Here is a 10560-nt window from a genome sequence, read left to right on the forward strand (position 1 = left end):
GCAGAATTAGCATATTCTCTCAGGAAGGCAAGTTGCTCTCTTACTTCTGTAAGAGAGGAAAATATATTTATCTTTCAGATAAAAACACACTTTGATATGTCTACCAAGCCCAGTAAATGATTATAGCTGACTTGGCTGTCTTGTGATATTTATAGGCCACAGTTATATCCCAGTGGTCTGGGATAATATGGTGCAAGTTTTATGATACCCCATCAGCACATAGTGGAAATTTTCCCCTTTCTTGTATCACTTAGTAGCTCACAGGTCAGAGATCTGTGAGAGATTGAGATTTATCAGAAGATATTTAGGAGTAGAAGAGAACTAATACCTGAGCTGCACAAGCTTCAGAGCATAACATGTTAGCATTATTTCCAGTCCTAGCTGATGTAAAGAAAACTACATTTTAGCTACACTGAAAGAAGCTGAAAGAAGACAAAAGAATTTTTAAAAGGGCAATAGCTGGAGTGAAAGTGCAGAACAAATTCACAATTGTACAAGACACAGGAAACTTTTTTTTTTCTTCTTTTAAGCAATAAACTGGACTCTGGAGCCACCTGGTTTTCATTCATGCTTAAAAATAAACGTTAAGTTTTAGATGCTTATGAGGTGATACTTTTTTCCTCAGTAGAAATTCAGGTCAGGTTTTTAATGCTAATAAAACTCAGCAGAAGAGAGAGTCAGTAGAACTCCTTAAACACTCACCACTAAATTGTTTGATTTAATAATACTGCAAGAAATCTGATGTCTTTGAGAATGAAAAATAAGATTCGGAAGAACTTTCACTAACATCAGTTTAATTCCTAGGGCAATTAATGAAGTTATTCTATGAAACTATCTATAGTCCTGKTTTTTTAGTACAATTTCTATGTGGTTCAGGAAGAAGGGAAATGAAGGGGCACTATTAGCATACATATAACCTCCAAGCATACACAAATGCAGTAAATCAAAGCTCTATCTTTAAAATAAAGCACACCGACAAAAAAAAGCTTTGCAAATCTGCTATATTTAAAGATTCAGATTTTTTTTTAAGCAAAATGCCTTTATGTAGTACATAGTTAATTCTTTCAAGCCTATAAACATGCTTGTTTCTTTCAAGCCTATAAACAAATAATCAGATAAACCAGCGTTTTTACTGAATCAAGAGGACTAGATGAACGTTGTCCTTTTAGGGACATAAGGAGAAAGGTCAAGTTAAAATTGCTTTTGAATTGTTATATTTAAAGTCAGACAGCTTGCAACAAACATTTCAGTAAGGAAGCCTAGCCAGAAAAGGTCACTTGCGTTGCATACCTGCACAGCCACCAGCAGAGCTGGCACCAGTGTGCTGTTACAGGCATGGCACGCAGCGTCGTGAAACAATGCAAATGCAACAGAGATGCACAACTGGACTCCGTTTCTTTCTGGAAAAATGATAGTCTTGAAGTCTTGAACCTTATTAACAGCTATTTAACAATGTAAGCAAAAAAGCATTAGTTTCATTAATTGCTGTTATTTGTATAAATCTGATTTTCTAATCTTCCTGATAGACAACTGACCCTAATGGTAAATGCTCTGTGAAACAGCAAGGGAGTTTTATACAACGAAAAGGAAACCCTCAACTTTGTATTAGTTACACAAGGAGACTTGCCAGACAAATTCAAGGGGCACAAAGAGCCTCCTCCCCCTCCAGGCTCAGCCACATGTGCTGCATATCTCAGCAGTACAGAAAAGATTTTGCCCTCTGCCATCTACTCACACAGCACAGTGAGAGATGATCCATTATAGAGAATTCTTGGTACTTGCAGCAAATATTCCTTGTTAGGGTTGCCTGAGGTACAAACAGGCAAGATAAATCCAAAGGTGCCTCCTACCCAGATGCAGCTGTTCAGCTTAAAACACCACTTGATTCCCACTGTGCACCCATAGGCAAAATTATCAGTGGGATGAAGGACAGAGGGTAAGGAGACTTTAGTTGACCCACAATGAGAAGTTTTAAATGTCTGTCATGAAGTTACTAATGTCTTTTTTTTTTTTTTTTTTTTTTTTTTTTTTTTTTACAACTTCCTCCTCTTCTTCCTCCCCTTTTTTGAAGTGCTAGTGGAAGTACAAAAATAAAAATGACTCAGTGGATCTGACTGATTGTTTTGTTTCAGGATGGTAATATGCTCAAATACTGGCAAAATTCCTTTTGCTTTAAATTACAATAGGAGGTAATTTTTATTCAGAACTTTGAGTTAGTGCTTAATGTTTGCACCTTGCTTCAGCAGTCAGAGGAACACATTCAGTTCTATTGACAGTCCGAACCTTTTTTTTTTTTTTTTTTAATAAAGTTAAAATGCCTGGATTCATATTGCAGATCACAGTATACCTATACTTACACACCACAACAAAGTGCAGTTATTATAAAAAATGGAATCGTCTGTTAAATTCACTTTTCCTTTGTGAGGGATTATTGCTTATACTGACATTTTGTACTTACATACTGCTACACATGCTGCTTTGCYTCCAAAACTTCTCAAATTACATCTGAAAAAATTGAGGTGTTACATGAGTGATGAATAACAGCAAGTCCTGCAGGACTTCCATGCATTGTGGAGCTCTGTTCAGTCAGCCTGTGCTGTCATTGGCAAATAAGCTGGGCAGCCACCAGACTCCATCACAGCCTGGATGGTACAGACTTTCTGGTGGTAACTGATCTGCCATTGGTATGTACTTGTTTCTTGTGAGTAACAACAAAAAGCATTGTGGTCTGGAGTGTGTAGGCAAATGCTTCCACTTCATTAATAGCTGAACTAAAACAAAAATCCAGGATACCTTTAAGATATTTCCAAGCTATCAAGTATCTCAGGAGTGGCATAGAAGAGGAACATGAATGCTGGAGAACTAGAACTGCAAGCGACCTTGAGCTGGTGATGCCAAAGACACTTCTGTTCTCAAGGGGGGAAAATGAGTGTTTATTCCATCTTGGCTCCAACCCCACGCACACTCTCCCAGTTGTGAGAGAGCTGTCATAAGATAAGAGAAAAATTCACATATGACACAAGAGTAGTTTAAGAATCTATGATGTGACAGCTGAGTTATGATTCCTCCTTATTAGCTCTGACCAAAAGAAGGAAAAAAGATGCATCATAGGAACAAAGATGGAGTGATGGGAAAAATAAAAAAAAAAATACAGCATGTACTAAAGTGACAGCCGAGGCTTTTAGCCCGAACAAGATATGTCACAGAGGTTAAGACCAGCTGCTCACACAGATCATCTCATTAGATTAGTGCATTGCTTCCAACAACACAGTAGAACTGGAGATGGCTTAAAATATGTAGATAAATAAAAATTAACCTTTTAAAAGGTCTAAGCAAAGCCAAATCTTTCCAGAGTCTGAGTGTGGGCAGGGGGGTTGGGAGAAGCACGTCATGACTGCGATGTAACAGAGTTCTATGGAAAGAAAGAACTAAACGGGGCAAATACTAGGAGCTTATCTGCTGGCTTTTGCTTTTTGTAAGCTCAAAACAACTTGGCCACAACTGCTAAATACATCTCGGAAATAAAATATTAATAAATRCCATTTACATATTTCCAAACCAGCTGGTAGATTTTTCAAATTATGTTGACAATTTACTTAATCTACATCTAGTTACTGCAGTTCATTAGCACATATATCAATTTTTCCCAACAAATGAAGTAACAGGTACCTAAACTTTTGAAAAATTGAGCCTTACCGATGAGTAATTTCTCACCACCAGCCTATCTCCTAGAAACAAGGAAGATAATAAATCATCTTCACAGAGTAATGGTGCAGCAAGAGACACCAATTCTTATGACAAATGGTAAGTATTCAAACAGGCATCAGCTTTAATTCAGAGCAATAACCTCCAAGGCCAGAATATACCTTAGAGTAAATCTATCCACTCCAATAGCTGGATTTCCTACTTATAGCAGACAAAAGATTTCTATGTGCCATATTTGGTAGTGTACTAGGAACTGGTCTACTTTAGAAGGCCAAGAACCTGACATTTAACTCATTGCTCTTGTCAGCCGTTAGTCGAAATCCACCCGCACAATAAAAGAGTCTATAAGCACTATCAAGCAACCCTGGCATAATATATTTAAATATTGCCTAGCACACCACAGTTTGCCTTTACCGTAACATCATATCAACCAAATCTTAACAACCGATATATATAGTTTTTTCTTTTTATGTTTAGTGATGGAAAACTGTTGATATAATAAGTTACAAAACACTTTCTTGCTTAACTCCCCACCCACCCTTTTTATTCCTTTTCAAACAACTGAATCTAAGTACAGTGCTGCTAGGCACTGGCTCAGCTAAGGAAAGGTTAATGAATCAGGGATCATGCGTAATATTTTTAATGCATGCCTGTCAAGCAGCTGACAGCAGATAGCTGAACAGATCAATTATAACATTTCATTTACATCAAAGTGATGAGCTTTCTAGCTAATACTGTTTACCATTTGCCACATGGCTTAACAAGAACTTTTAGATCCTTCCTCCAGGTTACCGTGCCTCTCAGGAGGCCAAAAGAGCACCTGTTGCCTGTTCACATTTACTCACTTGACCTACAGCTTACGCTCACCACAAGTCTTCTATCCACAGAAGCTGCRTTATGAAAGTTAAAGATATGAGCCAGCTTCTTCTTTTCCAACTGTTTGTTCACTTCCCTAAACAGCTACTGAAATATTTTACCCAGAGAAATCTTGGAACAGAAGGCAGCTAATCAGTAATGTTTCCCTGGTGCGGTGGTAACACTTCACACCCCTACTCCCCTCCATCACCCCTGCCCACAAAGAGCTCTCCTCTGGAAACTGAATCAAGTCATATTGCTGGCTCTGCTTTCTTTGAAATACAATGACATTACATCAAATACTGTCATCCCTAGTAAAGCCTGCCTGATTCACATGGGCAGCCACAAAAGCTGTCCTTGGACTTGAGAAGCAAACTTTCTGGCTTCTCATTTGCAAGGTGCTTTTGACACTCACTCCTAGCAGGAGCTCAGCAGAGAATTCTGTGGCAGTTTTTAAACCTGTCAAACACAGCTGTGCTTATGTCAGTTTGCTCAGGTACAAGTAATTGCAAGTCACTAAGCATCTTACTGTAATGCAAGAGTAGCCTGGGCTGTCCAGTAAAGCCAATAAGAATACAATCATTAAAAGCAAGTTCTTGTCAGTGAAGTGATGAGATAGTATGCCTCTGAAAATATATAGGAAGCAGATCTGTTACACAAGAAAGATTATGTCGATTTTTCAGGCATAATCCAGAGTTCACTCCAAAGCACACTGAAACCAGCACAATCATTCTTGCTGACTTCAAAATTCACTGGCTTTGAATCAGAGCCCTCACTGAAGTCTGCTTTGCCAGCAACATGTTATTGTTTCAGAAGATGGAAAGTCACCAAACTGCACTGTGCTTTGTGTTATCATTTGTTCCCTTCCTCCTTTGGAAGACCTTCTTTTAAGATCAAGTTTGAAAAAATACCATAAAAATGCACACAGAGCTGTACCAACTCACTAATTTGTAACAATCATTTCCAACTTTCAGCTTTCTTAATACCAAAACTGATACTTGCTTTCAAATTATATCTGATTTTTTTCTTTGCTCCTCCACTCACTTTTCCAAAGTTGATAGGCAATAACACTTTGCCACTGGCAGGTCTTCTGCCATTCATATTTCCTAACTGAGGATTATAATCACCTGGAATGTAGTTCTGCATTGCACCGTTTTAAATGTCCATGTGTATCTCAAATTGAAAAGCAAAACATTGTTGCAGAGACAGACTGTACTGGAACTAAGTGAATGAAGCATTCAGATACTGGAGAGAGAAATAAGCAGTAGAGCATTAATGAGCACCAGCAGGGAGATGGACTTTAACCTAGGACACAGACGAAAGAAACAAAGAAACCACAAGATTGATTCCAGAGGACAAGATACAGAAGAGCCAGACAACGCAGCGAGAAAGAAGTAACCACAAAGAATGGTTCCAAAGAACAAGATAAGGGAGTAAAAGAGCCATCAACAGCTATGCAGAAGTGAGATAAGCAGTAAAGAACACACCTGGAAACTACAGAAGGGACCAGCTGGGAGCTGGAAGACACCGAACTCTAATATTAGATTGATTCAGAACTACAGGGTGGATGCTAGACTGGAGGAGTTTAACTACCCAGGGATTTGTTCAAAAGGGGTCCCTCTTCGGAGGCACCCAGCTTGAGCTGTAATTATTGTACCTGTGTCATTATATTTTATTTTGCTCTGACTTGGCTTCAAACTTCTATCTCAGTGGGAACCTAGGGTCACATCCTGTCATGGTGGCCAGCAAGCCTCATTTTCCATAATTGGTACAGCCATATAAGGGGYGAGTTTACCCACAACAGCCTCCAGTAACTCAAATATTTCCACTGGACGCAGGAGACCTTGGCTGCTGACACACGCTTTCAGAAACTTCTCCCAAGGATTCACAAGAACAACTAATGCAATTGTTTCAGGCCTTGTGCAATCTGAAGATGCAGTTATCGATTTCTTTTCTCCCTCATATTTCCCTTTAACAGTTGCAGTTGTGGTAAGAGCAAACAGCAGGTACCACACTCAGTGCTTCTTGCAAATCATCTTTAGCACAGGAATCCAACAACGCAAGCGGTGGTGTTGCTGTTTCCCTTCCCCCCATAAAAAAAAAAAAAAAAATCTTTGACATTGCTATTCCCCATTAATTAGAGCAACATGTTAGGGAAATTACAGATCAAGCAGATTATCATCTCTCCCATAATGAAGTTTACTTTATTGCTATATTCATCTGCTGATTTAGATCTCTATGACATTTTGATTTGACGTCATTCAAGAACACAGGAATACCTCTTCATTTGAGGCTTAGTCTCAACAACACAATCCTGTTTTGAAAAGGATTCAGAGAGTCTGGGTACAAAAGCAGGTGATTTTGCAAGCTCTTGCCAGTAATCAAATATTCACACAGAAGTAACTCTCTTTTCCTTTAGGTGAAGGTTCGGTTAAAAAAAACCTGCACCCATTTCAGATGTGCAAAAGATCTTCAGCTAACTTAATAATGATTTTCAACGACTTGGAAAAAGATAAAGGAAAAATGAAAGAATGTCATCTATGGATTTTCTTAAAGGAAAAAAAGGACATACTGCATGTCACCAAAGTGGCAGAAACTAGCTAACAACAGGCTTCAGTCTTTCCACAGCAAGGAACGAGAGGGCAATCTTTAAAGTTTGTTTATTCTTTAAAGTAATGACTTTAAAACATGTGGGTGTGAACCAAAAGCCTTTACTTAGAGGGCCCCAGTAATATGTGTAAGCGCAGTGATCTATTTCTCCACCTGAAGTTGATATCCCAGTATGAATATCTACTAAAATAGAAATCCAATGTACCATTAATATTAGGTGGATCTGTAGCCATTTTCACTCCCAGAATAGCAAATACTCCTTAGAGTTTCTCCAGGAGGCTTCTATCAGAGCTCATGAAATTTTGTTTCCCCAACCTTGCTACCATAAATCAACAGCCAACAGATTCCAGAGTATTAATTTTAAACTGCTACATACAAGGTGCTCTATACTCCTAAGGAATTACTGCTTTAAAACTACTAAACCATCAATTTTGCAATTCTGATATTACATCAGCAACAAATTCATCTTAGCTAGATTGCACAGCCAGTTGCAGTGTAATCCCAGATATGCTGAAAAACACCTGCATACTAGAAAAAGAGCACCAAGTCCTGGCACTGTAAGTCAAAAATCACTCAGAGGACAGCAAGCAAGTAAAGCTTGCTGGATACAAATTTTAGATTTCGTATTAATTGATATGAAGAGCAAGCAGTCATTAAAGGGCAGTAGGGCAGTGCTAGCCACACATCTAGCAACAATACGTCAAGATCTTCTCAGTGTGAGAAATTAGGATATTATTTGTAATGCTACGCAGGATGCTAGAAAAGACTGCAGTAGCATACTGCAAAGAGGCAAGCACCCTGAGAGCAAGTTACACCTGGCAAGTGTTTACCATACAGCCCATGAGAACAGGGGAATAAAGAGCTCCAGTAACTCTGTTGAGCCAGAAAAAGAACAGAAAAACTTTGCAAAGGTTTCTGAAACTCGTGAAGAGTGGATCTTATGAAACACTGTATTGACCAGAATCCAGTAAAGACTGCAACAAAACTAGCTCAGTGTCCATAACAATGATTAGCAACCTTCTACCTGGCTTAGAATAACTCAGCAATGGCCATGGTAAGAACTGCCCTGTGGAGCTGGATGACCCAGTCATTTATTTGATAACTTGTGCCAACATTTTCAGGCCCTAAAACAGATAAATCTCCATAAGACAAAGATAACATAAACAAGAAAGTCAGTCAATCAGTCAAAAACATAGCAATTTATATTTTGCTATAGCAAAAGAGGTCAAGGAAGAGGCAGGCTCATCAAGTGGCCATGTTCTAAAATAAGGATCAGCTCCAGCAAGCGAGCAGAAGAGACACAGTAGCATCAGCAAGGTTAAAAGGAATGACGTAGCTGAATATCAAAGCTGATCAGCTCATGGGAAGGAAAATCCTGAAGGAAGCATAGGCAGTTTGGTCTTCAGGCTTGAACATTTTTCACCACTTCTGCTAACAGAGTCTGATTAGTTTTAGAAACACAGAACCCTTTCTTATTTTCTCAAGCATGAACAGGAAACACCTTCCATCACCCTGAGCAATACCACAGATTTCCAGGCAATTTGTAAACAGGTAGATCACTGCATTGCCTAGCGCTAGAAGTCCTTCCACAACAGAAGGATCAGCTAAGCCAGCCACTTACTTGAGCATAAGCAGGCAGATCATCAGGTACTAAAGCCAGAAAGAGACTATAGCCACCAAGCTGGCAAACAACAGATTCAGTGCTGCAGCTACCAAAATTGGAAGTATAKGGTCATCAGCTCCTGGGACAGGCTCAAATCTAACTGCACGCATGGTCCAAGGTACAATTTAGCCTTATACGTTTCTCTGTTGGTCATATTTTCCAAAAGCATCTTCCCCTTTATGCCGTTTCTTAAATTTGAGTGAACAAAGAATTATTTTAAGAGATAAGTACAATGAATTTGGTAACCTGGCCCGAATGATAAAATCCAATGCAAGACATCCAAAACCAAGTTATTTTTTGATTTTTAGTCCATTGAGCATTCAAGAAAGCCAATAATAATTCAAACTAAGTCTAGGATAGCTTTTCTCTCAAAGCACTTTCAGAAGAGATAGGTATTATTATCACTAATCTTACAGAAAAGGAAAATTGAAGCCAAGAATACGAGAGAACTACTCACAGTCACCTAAAAGAAAAATACACAGAAATCAAATATTCTGAAACTCAGTATGGCATTCATGACAGGGAAACACTGAGCTGCACATAGCTAAGGCACAGAAGGCCGTGCAGACAGAAAACTGCAGTACTGACAKTTTTTTTTCCCTAAACACTAGTCTAAAAGCCCCTGGATGAGTTGCTTTGATAGTTTTAAGCCACATTCTGTCAGGCCCTCCTCAGATATCTTCCATTTGCATTCCTCTTACAATGAGCAAAAACATTCCTCAAAATTTTGTCTTAATTTTATGAACTGTCAAAAGTAAATGCAATTAAAAGAAATTCACAATCCTGTATTTCAGGCTGTTTAATATTTTTCTTTAATAAAAAGTTGAAAAACATTAACAATTTAAACACGCCACTATTTGTTCAGTGTGAAGAACAGTTGAGTAGTATATTTAATATATTAGCAGACAATTTTTTTCTGCTATGTTGGCATAAATGGACAATAAATTATGTGGCCCCAGGTGTATGACAAATCTAGCCTTCCAGATTTGTCTAGCCTTCAATTTTTACATAATAAATTATATTAAAAAAATCATATTGTAGTGTTGGCTACATTAAATACTATACATTACATTAGATGAATTTAAGGCTTTAGAACAAAATACTAACCACTGAAGTCAGTGGAAATTTTGTCATTTTATTCAACTGGGCTGAGATTTCATCTTTCGTAATAACTGCTATTGATCTAGTGTATTTATTCCATTACCTATTTATGAAACTAACATGACTCAAATATAAATCTTTTAAGAAAGCTCATTATATACATATAATTACTATATATATATTATTATCATATCTTTATATGTATTCCTTGGACATTATCACATATACTTTGCATTCTTTTTAGTTTGCTTGCATTTGTTTCATGTTTCAGTCTGGATGGTAAGAGTCATTTCAGCAACTCAAAGCAGAGATAAATGTGCAAAAAAATTTAAGAAAATAGAAATAGTTCTCCCAGACTTCTTTCCACTCTAGTGACTGAAACATAACTCCACAAACGTCATTGAAACACACTGCAGTTTGATGGGTAGCTTACAGCAGTGGAAAACCAGATCTCTATTCTTTGTTCCACCAGTGATGTCTCTGTGATGCTCTCTCCCCTAGCAGTTTGTGGTCTGTTGATAGSTGGTAAGCTTTCAGAGACAGACGTGCTTTCACATCCTTCCCTTACACAACAGGGTTCTGATCTCAGAGCTTTTAAGTATTACCATATAGCACAAATCTGAGAT

Source organism: Rhea americana, unplaced genomic scaffold (genome assembly GCF_003343005.1).
Source record: "Rhea americana isolate MKP2758 unplaced genomic scaffold, rheAme1 scaffold_20, whole genome shotgun sequence".
NCBI classification, from domain to species: Eukaryota; Metazoa; Chordata; class Aves; order Rheiformes; family Rheidae; genus Rhea; species Rhea americana.